Source organism: Anabrus simplex, chromosome 6 (genome assembly GCF_040414725.1).
Source record: "Anabrus simplex isolate iqAnaSimp1 chromosome 6, ASM4041472v1, whole genome shotgun sequence".
In the NCBI taxonomy this organism is placed as follows: Eukaryota; Metazoa; Arthropoda; class Insecta; order Orthoptera; family Tettigoniidae; genus Anabrus; species Anabrus simplex.
In genome coordinates, this window is record NC_090270.1 from 228856568 (window position 1) to 228876185 (window position 19618).

Below are 19618 nucleotides of genomic sequence, written 5' to 3' on the forward strand. Positions count from 1 at the left end.
TTTTGTTACTAAGTCATATCAGCGCCGAGTCATGAGAAAATGGGTAAATAGAATTTAGTGAAAATAGGTATGTAAAGTCTGAGAATAAGTAACTAGTCTGCAATACAAATAATTTTGTTAGACGCCCTAATATCACAGAGTCGAAAGAAAAGTAATGTGAAGGCCTGCAATATAGAAAGCTCATAAAGTTTATCAACAATAACATTACATTGACCATTGTTTGTTGTGATGTGCTTTTTGTCTTCTGTTTCCACTCATCCCCGATAGATAGGATTACTGCAGCGTACCGAGGTTTTTTAAATTTGATTTACGTCGCACCGACACAGGTAGGTCTTATGGCAACGATGGGATAGGAAAGGAATAGGGGTGTGAAGGAAGCGGCCTAGGCTTTAATTAAGGTACAGTCTGGTGTGACTGGTGTGAAATGGGAAACCACGGAATACCATCTTCAGGGATGCCGGCAGTGGGGTTCGAATCCACTAACTCTCGGATGCAAGCTCACAGCTGCGCGCCTCTAACCACTCGGCCAACTCGCCTGGTCGTACCGAGTGTAACAGCCTGCCTGTATATTGGCGGGAAGTAGCTGGGGAGTTAGATAACTTTCCTCTTTAGCATGCCATTCCTCTGGTTTATACATTTTCTGATATTACTGGTACGTAATACACTGGTTCATCATAGCATTCGAGCTATTCAATCCCTACTCTGAGGCACTGGTTGGAATGAGTAGTGTGCATATTTAACGGAATAATGACAGAGGGGTGTTCACGGCAGACTGCGACCTGGTTGTTCCAGCTCTGGAACTTTGGACTCTTAGATCGGCACCGTAGTACTGTTCGTTGAAAGCGAGAAAGTGTGCAGTTTTTCATTTGATCGAGTATTTTATATGATAACATTGCTTTCAATCGCTACATTCCTACTGACGTTTTTGTAATGACGCATGTTGAATTCAGTTAGGAAAACCACCAAGCCAGTCTTCCTGAGAATCCCGTAGCGAAGCACGGGTACATCAGCTAGTTTGCTATAAAGTTAACGAGTGGCAGACAACGGATGAAATGAGAAGACAACATAGCGTCTTTTATGAAATCTAGAGGAGTGTATTTGACAATGCCCTGATCAAGGATAGAGAACAAGAAAACATGATGAACTGTCTGCCAAACCTCGACACAAACCGGTACAAGAGGATCGATCAAGAAAAATGAAGTAATTTATGTTATCTATAATATCAGTATGGAAAGTGAGCGTACTAATTTATTTAAGGTACAATAAAATTATACGGGTAAAACTTATAATGTAGGTAGCCCTGCGTGCGATGTTTTTTTTTTTGCTATGGGCTTTACGTCGCACCGACACAGATAGGCCTTACGGCGACGATGGGATAGGAAAGGCCTAGGAGGTGTAAGGAAGCGGCCGTGGCCTTAATTAAGGTACAGCCCCAGCATTGCGTGCGATGTTCGAGTCAACTATTACCCCTGGGAAGTTGAATATATTATAACAGTTTACACTTTAGTTACCAGATGACGGCAGCAACTTAAATACACTATAGAGTATATTATACACTACAGTGTACTTGACTTACAGCAATCTCCTACGAAAGTGCTCTCACTTGAAAGACATCCGTACTGTCTAAACTCTGAAGGTCACATTCTGTGTCTGTATGCTGCTACTAGTTCCAGTTCCCACTTCCCAGTTACTGTTTTCAGTAGTACGTTATTCTATTGTCGTTACTCGGTAACCTGTTAATTTTTGTCCTCGTTACATTTGTAACAGTGACAGGCATGTAACTGTGACAAAGTAACTGCTACGTTATTTTTCAGCCATCTCTACAAAGTAATTAAAATAATAAAGCCATACTGGCAATCGGAGCAAAAGAGTGTACTGGGCTACGAGCCTGACACACACACACACACACACACACACACATCACAAGCACATACCCCATTTACACGTTCGATCAATGCCACAGCACCAAGCTTTCAGTCACCATACAGTCCGATGTTCGCAGCCCCAGCAGCCTTGGGTTCGAAAGCAAGCCCCCTAGAGAGACAAGTGAATTTTCCCACAAATAATCTGCAAAATGAGAATAAATCACTGGATGCAGCTAGGCACCAAGTCTACGTTTGAGAAGGAAAGGGGAAGGAACAGGAGGGGGACAATCAATAAGGAAATATAACCAATAAAAATACAAAATATATTCTCAAATTATTAGGCAGGCATCTTTGAGTTACAAATAATATTTCGAATATTATGTGATATTTTGAAGCTATAACATTCATAGAAAACACATCTGTGATTACAAATATTGTTATACAAGCGTGTCTTACGACAGGAAGTCCCCAAAATATTCAGTCAGATGGACCCCCTACACCATAAAGCCACCCCTGGCTGTGGATGTATCTATCACTCCCGCCTACAGGGGGAATATTTTACTTTCTGTAATTGGATGATCCACTCGAAATTCATTTCGAGTTGACCGACTAAGAAGCCAAAGTAATATTATTTGTTAAACGTCTCTTAAATTGCTGCACATTTCTTTAAACGCCAGGATGTTCGACTTTTGACAGCAACATATCTGTAACGTGCTGAAGGCTCGTACTCGCACTGTGGATGAGGGTGGTAGAATAAATCCATGGTATCAATTGCCTGTCGTACGAAGGGACTAAAAGGGGAACCACGGATTCTCATATTTGAAGCGTAGGTTTTTTTCTTCTGTGAATCTGTCTTGAGACAGGTATCAACTGGATATCGTCCATGATTTTCTATCCTGAGCATCTTGTTTCAGTTGTTTATACCTTCTCCCTTGCTTTGTATATGTTAACATTCCAAACCCTCTTCCTCTTCTTTCATCTTACCCTCTGTTGAAGACAATTTCTGCATGGTATGTGACCCAACCAGGATATTTTCCTCTTCAGTATCGTTTTCATCAGGTGTTTCTTCTCTCTTACTCTTCTTAGCACTTCATCATTTCTCGCTTTACCCGTCCACTTCAATTTCCCCATTCTTCTTCACAACCATATTTCAAAACTTTCCAAATATTTTCTTTCTTTCTTTCTAAATATCCATGTTTCATCTCCGTATGACACTATCGTGGGTTGGCGAGTCTGGCATTACATCCAATTTACGTGAATCGGGCACCTCTTCTATCCGACCTTCCTTGGTCAACACTTGTTCACTTCCGACCCGACGGTATTAGGTTTGCAAGGCCCAGGGAACCTTTCATTTTCAAGTCTTTCATTGCCCTTTCCTTTCTTTTGCAGATACCTTCATTCATCTGCCAACGGCCGTAGCCGTGTTGAAACACCGGATCCCGTGAGATCTCCGAAGTTAAGCAACACTGGACGTGGTCAAGATTTGGATGGGTTGTCACGCGCTGTTAGGGGGGATGGGGGGGGGGGGTGAAAGGGAATGAAGGAGCGGAAAGAAACTGGCCACACTACCGTACGTAAACTCCGGCTCAGGCACACCTCTGCGGAGGTTCGGAAGTCCCTTCATTCTTCTGCGTGTTGAATTTCTTCAGTTCTCCTTCTGATTAGTGTTAATAGAGGAGAGTTGCCCAGCTGTACTTCCTCTTAAGACAATAACAACCACCGCCACCCTTCCAGGGGTTCGAACCCCATTGTCGACAGCCCTTAAGATGATTTTTCGTGGTTTTCCATTCGCATACCGGGCTAATGTTGGGGCTGTACCATAATTAAGGCCACGGCCACTTCCTTCCCACTCCTAGCCCTTTCATATCCCATCGTCCCCATAAGACCTATCTGTGTCGGTGCGACGTAAAATAACATAAAAACCACCACCCTGTACGTTATAGCTGACCGTAGCAAACCATCAATAATACTACTACTACTAATAATAATAATAATAATAATAATAATAATAATAATAATAATAATGTACGGCCTCAGCTACCGTCTGCAGACATTATTTGACGCCATCTGGCTGTCTGCTAGTCAGTTTCGACGTTCCGTTTTACTCTAGGCGCCCTAGATGGCAGACCGAGTAAACCGAAACTCTCTTGGGCGTCTATGACTGAGATGTAATGAATATTGTCGGGTAAACACCAAATGTGTCACCAGAGATCTTTTTACATGCTGCCGGGCTGAGTGGCTCAGACGGTTGAGGCGCTGGCCTTCTGACCCCAACTCGGCATGTTCGATCCTGGCTCAGTCCGGTGGTATTTGAAGGTGTTCATATACGACAGCCTCGTGTCGGTAAATTTACTGGCACGTGAAAGAACTCCTGCGGGACTAAATTTCGGCACTTCGGCGTCTCCGAAAACCGTAAATGTAGTTAGTGGGACGTAAAATAAATATTATTATTATTATTTTACATGCCGATATCGTACGTCGCTCTATCACTGATCCACAGAGGCAGCTAAACCATCACTACCACCACCGAATACAGACTTTATCAGTAAACTATGAATAGTTCTCTCGTACTGAACTGAAGAGCAGCCACGGACGTAAGACTATTAGAAGCTGAACGAAGAGTGTCATTATTATTGGCACGATATTGCAGGGTCATCAAAACTGAAGGTCATTCCTGCTATCAAGTGGTCAAGGTGTCCTCGCAAGCAGCGTTGACCTACTACTGGGCTGTTGATATGCCAGACACACGTTTCCTCTCGGCCAAGGGTGTAGGAAGACACGCTCCACAACTTAATGGCTATTAAAAGGCGCATCTTACAACGTCCAGTAGTGTACCGACCAATTAGCGTACTCTGACGGAGAGTTAGTGGACCGAATGTCCTCATATTCATCGACAGACTGTTCAAACTTTTCAGACACTGACTTTGTGCAATGTGAAACGTTAGGAGAAAAGAACATTATTTCGTCATTAATTTATAGAAATGTACATAGTGTGGCGGAAACCTGTTTTGTGGACCTTTTGCGACGAGGTTAATCTACAACGTAGAAAATCAGTACGTAATATACTTAGAAATTCTCTCCAGTAGGCTCTAAATTCAGAAATGTTAGCGCTTCAATATTCAAACATTACTTACAAGCCCCATACAAGCCAGCATTATTGTTGTAAAACAGAAGTGAAGATAAGGTAAGGTGCACGCGGCAAGTCGCCATCGAACATATTTTCTTTCCCTCCCTCTCTCTTTCTTTACTTGTCTCTTCTTAAGATGTCATCTTTTATAGTTTATTTGCGGATTGTCTATTAATGTATTTTTGTATGTACTTCATAAAGAATGTAATATGATTAAATATTAGAAAACGTATGGAAAAAATGTGTTGATGGAGATGCGAACTTCAACTTACATTGCAGCGCCTGAGCTACGAGAACTCTTGTTTGAATACTGGATTATATGGCAGCATACATCTGGTGTTTGAAAACTAAAACGTTAAAATCTCTAAAATTAAAAATAGATGTTCGAGAGAATTTCCTAATAGGTACTGATTCTCTACCTTTGACGAATAATCTCGTTAAAACTCGAGAAAGCAGGTTTCGGGAACAATATGGATGCCCCTTAGAAATCGTCCCCCACAGTCAAGTTGTTGAAATCTTCGATTTTAACTTTTTTCCTTACAACCGTACTAGAAACTGAAGTCTATAAAAGTGGCGATTGCTTAGAGACCATAAAATAGTAAATGTACTACGTTTTCCTTGAGAGGGAAATACAGTATATATAAATAAATAGGGTAAAGGGATATTCATGATAAATCTTTGAATAAGTATCCTAAACTCCCCTATTGCAGACTAAGCATTGCAATATTACTAATAGTTTCTGAGTTCTTAATAGATGTCCGTAATTACTTGCATTGGTCTTGATAGATCTAGCGGATACGTGATGCCTATACAAAGATTCATCACGAACTTATCTGTATCACGAACATACCTTCCTTTACCCTACTACGTTGAAACGCTTTCTACAGCGATTACTGTCATACTTGGTAAGTAACTTGCGGTTACTGTGTCCGTTAGATTGAGACATTTTCTATAAAGACGTATAGTACAAAGCAGAAAACTCTAGAGAATTGGAATAGGTGAAGTATTATCTGATCCCGTACCGATTATGAGCGGTGTCCCGCAAGGCAGTATTTTTGGTCCTTTGTTTTATTATATATATAAATTATGGGTAAAGAACTAGAGTAACAAATATGGCTTTTGGCCGATGGTGATATACTGTAGAGAGTAGTAAGTTACAGGACTGTGAGCGACTGCACAATGATCTCGACAATGTTGTGAGGTGAAAAACAGGTAATGTTGTAACGGGAAACGGGATGAAAAGTCAGGTTGTAAATTTCACAAAGAAGAAAAGTCCTCTCTGGTTTTATCACTGTGTTGATTGGGTGGGAATACCTCATCAGGTTCACTGTGTTAACATAAGTAACAATCTTCATTAGAATAATTGTATTAACGAGGTTGTAAGAGTTAGACCTCTTCATGTGGTTGTGAGGGTATTCAGGGGTTGTATTAAGGATGTAAAAGAAAGGTGGTATAAATATCTGGTAACACCCCGATTAGAGTAGGCCCTATGGTTCCAGTGTATTGGACCCAAATGAGTATTACTTACTTGATATGAGAACTGGAAAAGATCCAAAGGAAAGTAGCACTACTGTATTTGTTCTGGGTGATTTCCGACAAAAGAGCAGCGTTACGAAAATGTTGCTGGGAAGACTTGGGAGTAGGAGACGAGTTGCTTAACTATGCGGAGTGTTCAGCTGTCATTGGTGAGATGGCGTGAAATGATGTTAATAGACTAATAAGCTTGAGTAGAGTTTTAAAGATAGGAAAGACGTAATATGAAAATAAAGCTAGAATTCAAGGGAACAAATTGGCGGAAGTGTTCATTTATAAGAAGAGGACTTAGGAATTGGAATAATTTATCCAGGGGAATGTTAGAAAAATTTCAAAGTTCTTGATATCATTTAAGAGAAACACTAGATAAACAATTTATGCGGAATCTGCTACCTTGATGACGGCCCTAAATGCAGATTTGATTGATTGATTGATTGTCTGCTCATTGGGAAGTAGTGGTTATTATCGTTTCGAGAGGGGTGTACAACTGGGCAACCATCATCTCTTAAACACTAATCAGAAGAAAAGAAGTCCGATGTTTCAAAGAATCGAGGTGTCGGCAAAAGAAAAGAGCGTGAAAATGACTTGCTAGGCCTCTTAAACCTAATACCGGCCGGGTCAGAAGAGAACAAGAGTTGACCAAGTGAGGTGAGGTAAGAAAGACGAAAGTGAAGAGACTGGCACAAGGGAGTGGAAACAATGTCAGACTCAGCTAGGGAAACTGTGGTTGTCAACTCACACTCCCAAGTTGAGAACCTCTGAAGTCGCCTCTTGTGACAGGCAAGGGATACCGTTGATGTATTCTACGGCCGCCACTCCCTTGTGAGTCGTGAAGGGTCGGAAATGAGTCGATGGTTGATCAACTTCCTGTGTTTACAGTTCACGTGACTTAGAGAACTGAATTACACTCCTTCATCACGGTCCGAACTCGGCCTTGGATATTTGCGTTCCGCATTAAGGGAATGTGCCAGTAAATGACAGAATTTCTTGCACATTATCGATGAAATGGGTGCGGTCTGTCACTACTGGTAGAAAGGTCGTGGCCATGGTCGCCGATCATGAAGGAATTAAGGAACTACTTAATGCTACTTTAAAACTGAAAGTACAGCAAATATAAATCTGTTTCTTCCTTATCTCTTCTATTTTAACGGAAAAGATAATTTGACTCGGTCGTATTTAGCTGTTTCACACATTTGTCTGACTGCCAGATGAAAATAACGGATCGTGACGGTATAATAATATAATAATTTGAATTTTTATGTTAGTTTAAAACTTAGTCAATTATAGGATAGCCACTTGCCACTTACAGTATACGGCATGTGATCATTGCTTAAAAGATTATACAAGTTTCTATCTAGCAAGAAATAATCGTACCAGTGTGCGAATAGAAATAAAATATAAAAATCATTTAAGGGAAAAGTGAACAATGCGCACGCAACACATAACACTACTGACAGTATAAATGAGTTCTTAAAATAAAAAATGAACCGCAGATGGCAGCTACGGCTATGTTTTTCAATATTTGTTTTTCTAGGCAAAATAAAATCCAAAACTAGGACAATAATTTCGAAGTTATTTCTCGAACTACCACCATTAATAATCTAATACAATCTGTAGTCCATATTCTTCTTTATAATAATAATAATAATAATAATAATAATAATAATAATAATAATAATAATAATAATAATAATAATTGTACCGGGCGGTACACCTCCACGCCGCTAATTCAAAATGTGCGCCAGTTGAAACTCCTCTGCTGGAGGAAGTCTGAACTTTATTGACGGTATTAATTTTCTACTTTCTCAGATGTCACTACCTGGAAAATTTTGGAGTTTTAGAACTGTGTCATTTTTGATGTGTTTTTGTTTTGCTTGAAGTAAGAAGTGTGAACTTTCTCTTCTAGAGGACACTACTGAAGATCAACAATAGTGCACCCTGGTGGGAAGTGAAAGAACTGTTTTTTTTTTTTTTTTTGGAGAAAATGTAATTTCAAAAGTTTGTTCTTTGCTAAATTTCTTTCAGTCATTGGTTAAGTTGGCAATATTAACCCTTTCTTTCCCCTTGTTTTAAATCTAGCCAATCCCGAATTTCTTAACTTAATTTTCCACCAATAATGTGTTTCTTCTTCATCTTGTGTAGGGGTTTCTCTTTTTTCTCCAATAAAGTGATTGTGGGCGGGTGTTCTCATTCCCCTAACGCCTAGAACCTTCCGCGAGAGTATATAAACTGCTGATTTTTGGGTCTCTGGGCCACTTCTGTTCCATCTTTCAGTGTGTAAAGTACCTAGCAGGGGGCGGGAAGCGCCTCTTTCTTCGGCGGCGGTCAACAACCAGGTAATGGCCGATTAATTACTTCTTTTCTTGCTTGCTCAGCAGTTTAACTCTCGGGGCGGGTCCGAAGTTTTTCCATTATGTAACCTTCCTTAAAATGTAAAGAAACTTGTATCTATTCCATCTTTTAAACTGCATATCGGGATAGAGAGTGCTTAACCCTCTCGAGCTTCCAATCATATTGTTTTGAGGTGAACTTATTTTTCTCAACCTATTCTTCGTTAATGTAATGTAAATTGGTCTTCTCTAAGTCACCTCTGTAGTATGGGATTAGCCCTTGCATTAGCGGCCTAGAGCCCGATCAGGTTTTAAACGAATGTATTAGGAGAGCAGTTCGCCTCCTCCCAAATTGTTATTTTAGAGGCCATGTAATTTTCCTTTTTGTTTTAATTAATAGGCCTCAGTAGGTTGGGTATTTTACCCCTGTGTCTAGGTCCGTAGAGGACAACTTGAAGGTGGAGTTTGGTGTGGCTTTTGAAGGGCTTAAAGTTGAGAGCTAGGGGCTCTTTTCGAAAACTGAGTGTTGTATGCCTCGTGGAGGCTTTTCAGTGTAATTTGGAGCAAGTGCTCTTGAGCATGAATGGGGTTTTCTGCCCCTCTGTTAATACTTATTTTGAAGTAAGGTTGGGCTGATTGCCCAAACAATGTGAAGTCGGGGCGCGAAGCCCACACCCTGTAAATATTGTAACTACCCTTTTGACTTGCTACTTTGTACCTGCCATGCTTGTTATTTCTTTATTTTGAAAAGAAAATATAACCTTGTTAAATTTTAAATTAATTTCACTTTCGCAGCTTGAGACCTATTCACCACCCCGCACCTTCTTTCACGCATAACTACCACCAAAATACGGTAACAATAATAATAATAATAATAATAATAATAATAATAATAATAATAATTCCTAAATGAGGGAAGCAAAGTAAACGTAATTAACCCTTCCGAAATCTTTCTCATCTCTTCATATGGCGTCAATAAATGGTCTGAAACAAATTTAGGTGACTTGGAGAAAGAACTGAGGATATTTCTGAAAACAAAGAATGCTTCGTCCTAATTCTGTAATTGACCAAATGAACTTGCGACGTCTAAATGGAGGAAGAGGAACACCCAACTTCAGCCAACTTCAGATATGAAATGAAATGAAATGAAATGAAATGAAATGAAATGAAATGAAATGAAATGAAATGGCGTATGGCTTTTAGTGCCAGGAGTGTCCGAGGACATGTTCAGCTCGCCAGGTGCAGGTCTTTAATTTGACGCCCGTAGACGACCTGCGCGTCGTTATGAGGATGAACTGATGAAGACGACACATACACCTAGCCCTCGAGCCGGCGAAATTAACCAATGATGGTTAAAATTCCCGACTCTATCGGGAATCGAACCCAGGACTCCTCTGACCAAAGGCCAGCACGCTAACCATATAGCCATGGAGCCGGATACTTCGGATATGCCATGAACAGGGAGAAAACTTACAAAGATCATTCAAATCGAAATAAAAATCTATCCTCTGCTGTCTGTAGCAGCGCTGATAATAAATTTACTCCACTCAGTCTTAAAAGCATGTCAACTCCTCCAAAATTCGCCAATAAGAGGACAACTACAACATGGCTGAAAGCAGAAAGAACTCCCTAGTTCATATCCTCGCCATATGAGTCAACCATCTGCTGGCAGATTGAAATTCACTCTCTAGCCAAAACACGGCTATTTCCACGGAGAAACGGAAGGGTTCTTGAAACCAATCCAGGATAGTCATAAGCACTTACAACTACTGTAACTCCACCTGATCTCTTTCACTCCACTAGATGGCGGAGAGACGGATCCGTATTGGGCGATCCATGACTTTCCAAATTACATTTGCTGGGTAAACACCACATAGTTCGCCTCTATGGTGTAGTAGTTAGTGAGATTGCCTGCCATCTCCGGAGGCTCGGGTTCGATTCCCGGCTCTGACACGAGATTTGAAAAGAGGTACGAGGACTGGAATGGGGTCCACTCAGCCTCAGTAGGTTAAGTGAGTAGAGGGGGGTTCGATTCCCACCTCATCCATACTCGAAGTGATATTCCGTGGTTTCCCACTTCTCCTCCAGGCAAATGTCGGAGTGGTCCATTCCCTCTTCCTTGTGTATCCCTTCCAATCTTCCCCAACGCCCCTACAAGGCTCCTGTTCAGCAAAACTGGTGAGGCCGCCTGGACGAGGTACTGTTTCTCCTCCCAAGTTTTACTTCCGACCCAAAATCTCGCGTTCCAGAACACTGCCCTTCAGGCGGTAGAGGTGGGATACCTTACTGAGTGCGGGAGAAAGACTAATCCTGGACGGTAAACGGATTAAGAAAGAAAGAAAGAAAGAAAGAAAGAAAGAAAGACCTAATATGTTAGCGCACGTATACATTTGACATGGAGTGACGATTGGAGTTATTCCCGCCCTTCAAAAATCAGACTTCCTCTGCCGTGTTCGAACCCACGATATTGGGATCCGGAAGCAGACACTCTAACACTGACCCACAGAGCTCGCTATTTTTATTTATATCCCTGGCCTATCTAGAAAGTTAGTTCCGATTTGCTATATTAAAGAAAATATATACTGTATTTAAATTATTTTACATGTTTCATCATACGTAAATTACATTTTTACGTAACATTCACTATTTTTGAGGTATTTAGAATGTAGAACCAGTTTTTGTAATCCCATCTCGTGTTATGCCGCCTGGCTGAGTGTCTCAGACGGTAGAACTCTGGTCTTCTGAGTCCACCTTGGCAGGTTCGAACCTGGCTCAGTCCGGTCATATTTGAAGATGCTCAAATACGTCAGCCTCGTGTCGTTAGATTTACTGGCACGTAAAAGAATTGATCGGGGACGGAATTCTGGCACCTCAGCGTCTCTGAAAAATATGAAAAGACTAGCAGTTTCCCGCTGGTTCCGCCCGCAATGTACAAAGTATGGTGGTGTTCGTTACTATCCTCAGGGATGTATTTGCAAAGTTTCGAGTTAATGAAATAAAGCACATGATCTGCAGTCGTAATAGAATGTAATATTGTCAACAAAAAGCTTGAAAATACATCACACAAAGAAATTGAATTAAACGTTCCATGGAGACAATTAATGTACTCGTAACTTTTCTCAGAACCTACCAATTTAAGTAGTTATTTCCTCAAAAGAAGGCGCTTGATCCACTGAGTGTTTTTAGACCAAAACGAATTGCGTACCTCAATTAGAACGAAAGATATGATTTCTTCAATGGTTGAAGAAATGAGATGTTAAATTGAATGTGCACTCATAACTTTCCTCAGAATCAATCAATTTGAATAGTTAAGAGCTGAAATGAAAAAGCTTAATCCACTGAGTGCTCTTAGGCCAAAACAAACTCCGTATCTCAATTAAAACCAAAGGTATGATTTTTTCAAAGAGACAAAACATTGAAAAAAGCAAATAATTTGAGGAAGGCAGAAGTTAAGTGATTTATAGTACCTGATGACAAATCTATGCATGAATACCTTTCAGTTAAAAAAGAATGAAGGAAATCGACCGGATAGAATGGCCGGACTGACTGACTTTAGTTTTCATATTTTTTTAAAATATATAGATAGTTAATAAGAATTAAAAACAAGAACTCTTGTTATTATGCCGACAATTACCATGCATTCCCACCCTCTTGATCTTCGTCATTTTCGAGGAAATCGGACTACCAAGATAACTTTTCGTCAGCAGGAAAACAGCAAAGTAACTCTAAGTTTGACATGTAAAAGTGATGAAGGATTTTTGGTAGTCATGGATATAGATTACTTAACCCGTACTCTTACCACCAAATTACTTGTCATATTGACACAACCTCACGTTGTTCTTGATTAACGTCTGCTCTTTTCACTTTCCTTACAGACGACAGACCGCTACATTTACTTGAACCAAATTGACTGAGCTCTATAGCTGCAGTCGCTTAAGTGCGGCCAGTATCCAGTATTTGGGAGATAGTGGGTTCGGATCCCACTGTCGACAGCCCTGAAGATGGGTTTCCGTGGTTTTCCATTTTCACACCAAGCAAATGCTGGGGCTGTACCTTAATTAAGACCACGATCGCTTCCTTTCCACTTATATCCCATCGTCGCCATAAGACCTATCTGCGACGGTGCGACGTCAAGCAACTTGTAAGTAAGGAAGAACCAAATTGTGCGCCAGAAAATTTGATTGCCTGGAAAATGCATAAGCGCAAGCACAGTCTTGTTAAAATTATGAGTAGAACTCCCTTTATTCTGTAGGAATTAAATGCATTTTTATTGTTTTGACAACTTAATTCTTTCTTCCAGGTTACATTCGGGTTGAGTCCGTGGAAAAGAAGATAATTTTGATTCTCGGGTCTGGTAAGTAGAAGAAACCCTAATTGATTAACATATGCAGTAAAATGAAAATCAGGAAGACTTTTCCAAATCCAGGATTGATGAGATCCTGCCAAGAATTCTCTACCTAACCGCCGGTTGGGTTACGTCAGGAATGGCGAACCTATGCCACGCGTGCCACTACGTGACACGCGAACACGATTTCGGTAGCACGCCACATGAACATAATCATGTTTTTATATACGGCTTGTACTACGGACAATGCATATCTCATAGTGTTTCACGTGTAAGAAATAAATATCGAAAATCTAATTACTGGTTCCATTCGGACGTTCAATATGGCAACACTGCTACACTGATAGGTCCGAAATTCAAGTGAGTGTCGTTTTCTGGTGGTTTTGTATACGGACATCACAAACATGTTTTCGGTGCCGAAAAGAACATAAACTTAACAAAGGTGGTGACCGTACTTTCGAAAACTCTGGGCAAGGGAATTCGAACTGATAGATGTGTCGCCTGTGTTCGAAAACAATTGTATCCCCCACATTTAATGTAAAGCGCAATTTCGAGACTGGTCATTCAAATGTTTGTTCCATTTCAAATGAAGAAAAAGTAGAGTTCGTTTCACAAAATATTGAACATTACACAAAGCAAACTAGTTCTTTTGTATCATCTTTCCGGCCAAGGAGTAATATCAGTCTCACTGCACAGTATAGCATGCATGGGAAACAAATTTCTGACGGTGAGTTGTTGAGAGAAACTTCCTTATTGACGTCCGACACATTATTTGAACATTTCACTAACAAACAACTAACTTAAAGGAATGCCAGACAGCTGAACTGCTGTCAAGGATGGAATAATTAAAATGAGTGAAGAAGTTCAGGAGCAATTGAAAGCTAATTTGGATAATTCCCATATACCGTATTTACGCGAATAATACCCGCACATTTAAAAAAAAATTGAGGCACGAAATTGTGATGCCGTTTTTTTGCGTCAAAGTTGGCATTTATTTTTTCAAAATAAGCCTATCTAAAGTTAGGGTGCGGGGATTATTCGCGTAAATACGGTATATGCAGTATGTTTTGATGAAAGCGTGGATGTGACCTTACAAGCAAGGACAGCTGTTTTTTTCTATTCCCTTATGAAAATGTAATGAGGGTGAAATTAGTTTAATTGTTGACCATACAAACTACGATAACATGGAAAGCTAATGAAGCTAATGGAGGAAGTGAAGTCCATTCGTAATATTAGTACTTTTGATTTTATATCTAATCCTTTTTTACACATTGTTTTACGTCGCACCGACATAGATAGGTCACATAGCGACGGTGGGTTAGGAAAGGTTTACGAGTTGGAAGGAAATTGCACCCGGTCACCCATCCCACATGGGTACAACATGTATAATAAATAAATAAATAAATAAATAAATAAATAAATAAATAAATAAATAAATAAATAAATAAATAAATAAATAAATAAATAAATAAATACCATATTATGAAACATAATCGGGAATTTAGAAAGGAAGTCACAGAAGGGGGGTAGGGGGAATGTTCTAGGTTGTAGATATTCCTTAATGGAAATCAACAAGTGGCACAGTCAACAGCTGAGAATAATAAACCCGACTTAAAATGGCACACTAGTTGGAAAAGGTTCGCCATCACTGGGCTAGGTGATAGCTCTCTATACTAAAGGTTGCAGGTTCGACTCCCAGTGTAGTCCATTGGTTTTAACCGATTCCGACTGTGTGTCCATTATAATGTACATAGTTCTTTGTACTATCTTCTGTTATTTGCCGGGCTGAGTGGCTCAGACGGATGAAGTGCTGGCCTTCTGACCCCAGCTTGGCTGGTTCGATCCAGGCTCAGTCTGGTGGTATATGAAGATGGCCAAATACGTCAGCATCCTGTTCGTAGATTTACTCGCACGTAAAAGAACTCCTGCGGGACTGAATTCCGGCACTTCGGCGTCTCCGAAAAGCGTAAAAGTAGTTAGTGGGACGTAAAACCAATAACATTATCTTCTGTTATCCCAGTTCACACATTTTTATTCCAGACTCGCATAGCCTACTTCTGCTTTTAATAATATTGCGCTGTCATTCAAGACTTCGTGAAAGTAAAGGTATACCTTTTAGTTTTTGTGGTGTGGTGGGGGATATGCAACCCAAATAACTCGTAGGTATAACATAGCCAACCTAAAATCATTGTATCTCATTCTATTTTGCCTTAGTACAACTATACCGTTGAGTTCATGTTCGACCGAGCAAGTGGCTGTGCGATTTGGGTCACTCAGCTATCAGCTTGCATTCGGGAGATAGTGGGTTCGAGCCCCACTATCGGCAGGCCTGAAGACTGTTTTCCGTGCTTTCCCATTTTCACACCAGGCAAATACTGGGGGTGTACCTTAATCAAGGCCACGGTCGCGTTTTCTTCCCACTCCTACCCCATCGTCGCCATAAGACCTATCTGTGTCCGTGCGTCGTAAAGCAGATTGTGACCAAAAAAAGAAAGATCATGTTCGCGAATATAGATGAAATCACTAGCGCCAATGGCATTTCGATAACGTTAGGTATAAAAGCCAAACCAAACCCCATGGCACCACAGCCCTTGATGAACCTTGGACTACCAAGCGACCGCTGCTCAGCCCGAAGGCCTGCAGATTACGAGGTGTCGTGTGGTCAGCACGACGAATCCTCTCGGCCGTTATTCTTGACTTTCTAGACAGAGGCCGCTAACTCATCACCAGATAGCTCCTAAATTCTAATCACGTAGGCTGAGTGGACCTCGAACCAGCCCTCAGGTCCAGGTAAAAATCCCTTACCTGGCCGGGAACCGAACCCGGGATCTCCAGGTAAGAGGCAGGTATGCTACCCTACACTACGGGGCCGGCTTAACGTTAGCTATATTGAATATATACGGAACAAAGCTGCCAGCGAGCAGGTTCACTTCCCAGGTTGGTACTTCTTTTATTTTTAGCTTTATGCCGTTTATTGTGGATGTGATATAGCCACATACCTACTTGTTCCAAGGAGGGACTTTTTATTTGGTTCTGAAATGATGGTTTTTATCGGATGCTACGTAGCCAGGCTGGACAACGGCATGCTGATCAGTTTGCATGATTAAATGCGTCTGCTGTATTATCGTTCACGTCTAATGTTTTTGTTATACAAATCCACGCGCCCCCGCTTATTTACACCGAAGCGCATGAGGTACTCGGACGGGTCTAGAGGTGATTGTATTGTAAAATTCAAATTTAAACTCCATGTTGGGGCACAATATCAAATTTCCTAAAATAGGTAAAATATCGAATTTGTCGTAGAAGGATTGAACATTGCCAATATTGTGCCTCTCACTGCGAGAAAAAGTATTAAAGTCCCTATGGGACACCGAAAACAACTTTTTAAGGCCCTCAAATCAACAGTTTCCAAGGGATTTCCAAACGAATAAATGAATAAATAACTTGACCCGAATGCCACTCTGCACAGGAAAGGTGACATCATGATGTGTGTGTAGAATGGGCCGCAAAGGTTTGTTTTTACAGTGCGTATGTAGAGTAATTATCGGATGGTTGAATCCGGCTGCAAATTTGTTATTTTGTTGAGTCTAAGAGAGTTGTCTCTTGTAACGCGAGCGGCACGCTCTTTTACAAATACCTGCGCCAAGTTAACATTAAAGAAAGTGACAATTGACACCAAAATATAACATTTTAGAGCTAAATATTCCTGTTGCTGTTTCTTCCGCAAAACGATTATTTTCGAAACTCAGTCTCTTCAATATCGAATGTGTCATCCATGGGTATAATTGAAATAATCTCAATGCCTTTACATCCCAGAAAGTCAGATAGGAAAGATGAAATGTAGGAGCATCGCACAAGTGGAATCAATGCAAGACTCAGCTAGGAGCCTCGTGGTCATCAACCCATGATCCTGAGATGAAAGCCCCCGGGGCTCCCTGTTAGTCATCTCTTACAACAGGAAGGGGATACCGTGGATGTCTTCTACCGCGCCCCCCTAGAGAGGGCTGATCATGCAGACCCTTCTACTCTGCCGTAACTGGCGAGTTATTGTACCAGTGATGCTCGCTCGCCGTTGATGGACTTCACGTCCTTAACAGTTTTGTTATCATGGCTCATGCAGTAAAATTTTACTAGGAATAAATCGAGTTTCTTCAACATTTGATATCTACAGGTGTCAGATGTAACTGATATTTCCGGAGATAATTAGACATTTGTAAGAATGTTATCATTGATACTATCTCAGATGTTATTCCTCGTACGGTGAAAAAAAAAGCTTGAAACAGAAGAGCTCGGAATTACATTTCACACAACGTTTATTATTTTAAACAGCAAATATTAACTGGGAAATTTGTCATTTCCTGTTTTGATGCACCTAAATATTGTTGCTCCACGGTACATTAATCATACAATGTATAGCCAAGTCCTTAAACTCTGAAAGATCGCGGCCTGGCAAATTCCTTTTCTATAACGGGGGGGTGGGGGGGGGGGTGGTGGTGGTGGTGATTATGGCTGTAACAGGATGTACAACTAGGCAACCTTCCTCTATATAACACTAATCAGAGAGAGAAAAAGGAAGAGATCCAACACTTCGAAAAATGAAGGTATAGGCCAAAGAAAGACAAGGGCCACGAAGGGCGAGAAAATGAAAAACTCCATAGGCCTCGAGTGCTGTATTAGATGGGGTCAGAAAAGAACAAGAGTTGACCAAGGGAGGTCGAATAGAATAGATGAAAGTGAGGAGCCTGGCACAAGTAAGTGGAAGTAGTGCCAGGACTCAGCTAAGGGACCCGCGGTCGTAAACCCACGCTCCCAAGTTAAGAGCCCCTGGGACCTCTTACGACAGTCAGGGGATATCGTGGGTGTTATTCTGACGACCCCACCCACAGGCGGGGGTACGGTCCAAACAAATGAACTCGTAAATGTCTCCATTAAGTTCATACGTTTTAAATAACATAAGTGTTAATTTATTAAGTATGGCGTAATCTTAAATAATATTAATACACTTTGAGAATGGTGAGACGTGTTAATAAATAAAAAATAAATAAACAAATAAATAAATGAATAAATAATCAGATGCCTAGGATTTTATGGACACGTCTGCAGGATGCATCATGCCAGGTTGACCAACCGGCGTCTCGCTTACTGATAAGAGAGGAAAATATAGTTACCTTGGTTGATGGAGGTAAGCAAAGATCTGCAGGAATTGGGAGGAACATAAAGAGACTTAAAACAGGACAGCTCTCAGAAAGATGCTTAAAAAAATGCCGTTTCAGGACAAACTGCCAAGAAGAAAGACAAGTACCCTCTGAACAAAGGAAATCGAGGAAGAATGCAGCCAGAGGATGAGAAATTACCGGGGTAAAATCAAAAATAACCCCAAACGCAATAGACAATTTATAACATTGATCACTAAACTTTAAACTGATTCCAGTGACGTCGGATTGAAAAAATTGTAATGGGCATAATCGACTAGGAGGTAAATTTTTTGACCAGTGATCAGCAATATTGCCTTTTTACACATTTCTGTGTCAGAAATCGATTCAGTATTGTGTTTTAGAAGCAGTCCCTTGGTCAGTAATACTATTGTTTTTGGTCAGTTTCTGTGAATGTGAGGCACTGCGGGTCGCATCCACTGATTGTTTTAAATTCATATCCTCATTCTTTGTCGTCGCGTTTTGAATTCTGGTCAGTGGAGGATTTTGGACTTTAATTTGTCATTACATTTCGTCTCATTTCGTACCAGCAGGGGCCAATGACCTAGATGTTAGGCACCTATAAACAACAAACACATTTTGTGTCAGAAAATTCGCGATCTATCAAACAAAAGTTGCTTGGTCACTGACATTACCATATAAGAAAGCTTGTTCCTCAGTCTCGTCCTTGTCTTTGACAATATGAAAGTGGCTGAAGTATGAGCGATGTAAGTAATGCCATTCCTTACGCAGCTAGTCCCTGCTATGAATGGCGTGAAAATGTTGCGATAGGGTCAATTGATGCACGCATTTCAATGGGCTTGACAGATTGATATGTAATAACTTCTGGCTCGGTAGGAAAGCAACGGGAAATTACCTCACTCCTCATTTCCCTAGTATTCCTCTTCAGTGATGCCTAGGTCATCTATGACACCTAATGGTGGAGATGTTGAGGATTCAACCAACCTTCGGGCTGCAGACTTAACATGTTACTCTGCAGAGGCACAAGCCTCTGAGGGAAATGTTCGATAAATTTTCCACTCTTTTAAAGTAATTCGCCGGCCCCGCGGTGTAGGGGTACCGTGCCCGCCTCTTACCCGAAGATCCCAGGTTCGATTCCCGGCCAGGTCAGGGACTTGTACCTGGATGTGAGGGCTGATTCGAAGTCCACTCAGCCTACGTGATTACAATTGAGGAGCTATCTGACGGTGAGGTAGCGGCCCCGG

General features: G+C 40.9%; 1 protein-coding gene across 2 annotated transcripts in view; it reads left to right on the forward strand.

Annotated features, from left to right (window-relative positions):
* LOC136875676 (sodium-independent sulfate anion transporter) overlaps positions 1 to 19618 on the forward strand; it is a 323055-nt gene that overhangs the window by 109980 nt on the left and 193457 nt on the right. Inside the window, exon 1 of one of the 2 annotated variants that reach the window (XM_068228096.1) lies at positions 13112 to 13209. The exons of the other annotated variant lie outside the window; for it this stretch is intronic. The gene's annotated coding sequence lies outside the window, so the exon portion shown is untranslated. Of the gene's footprint in view, positions 1 to 13111; positions 13210 to 19618 lie in introns of those variants that run through there. 2 annotated transcript variants of the gene reach the window in all.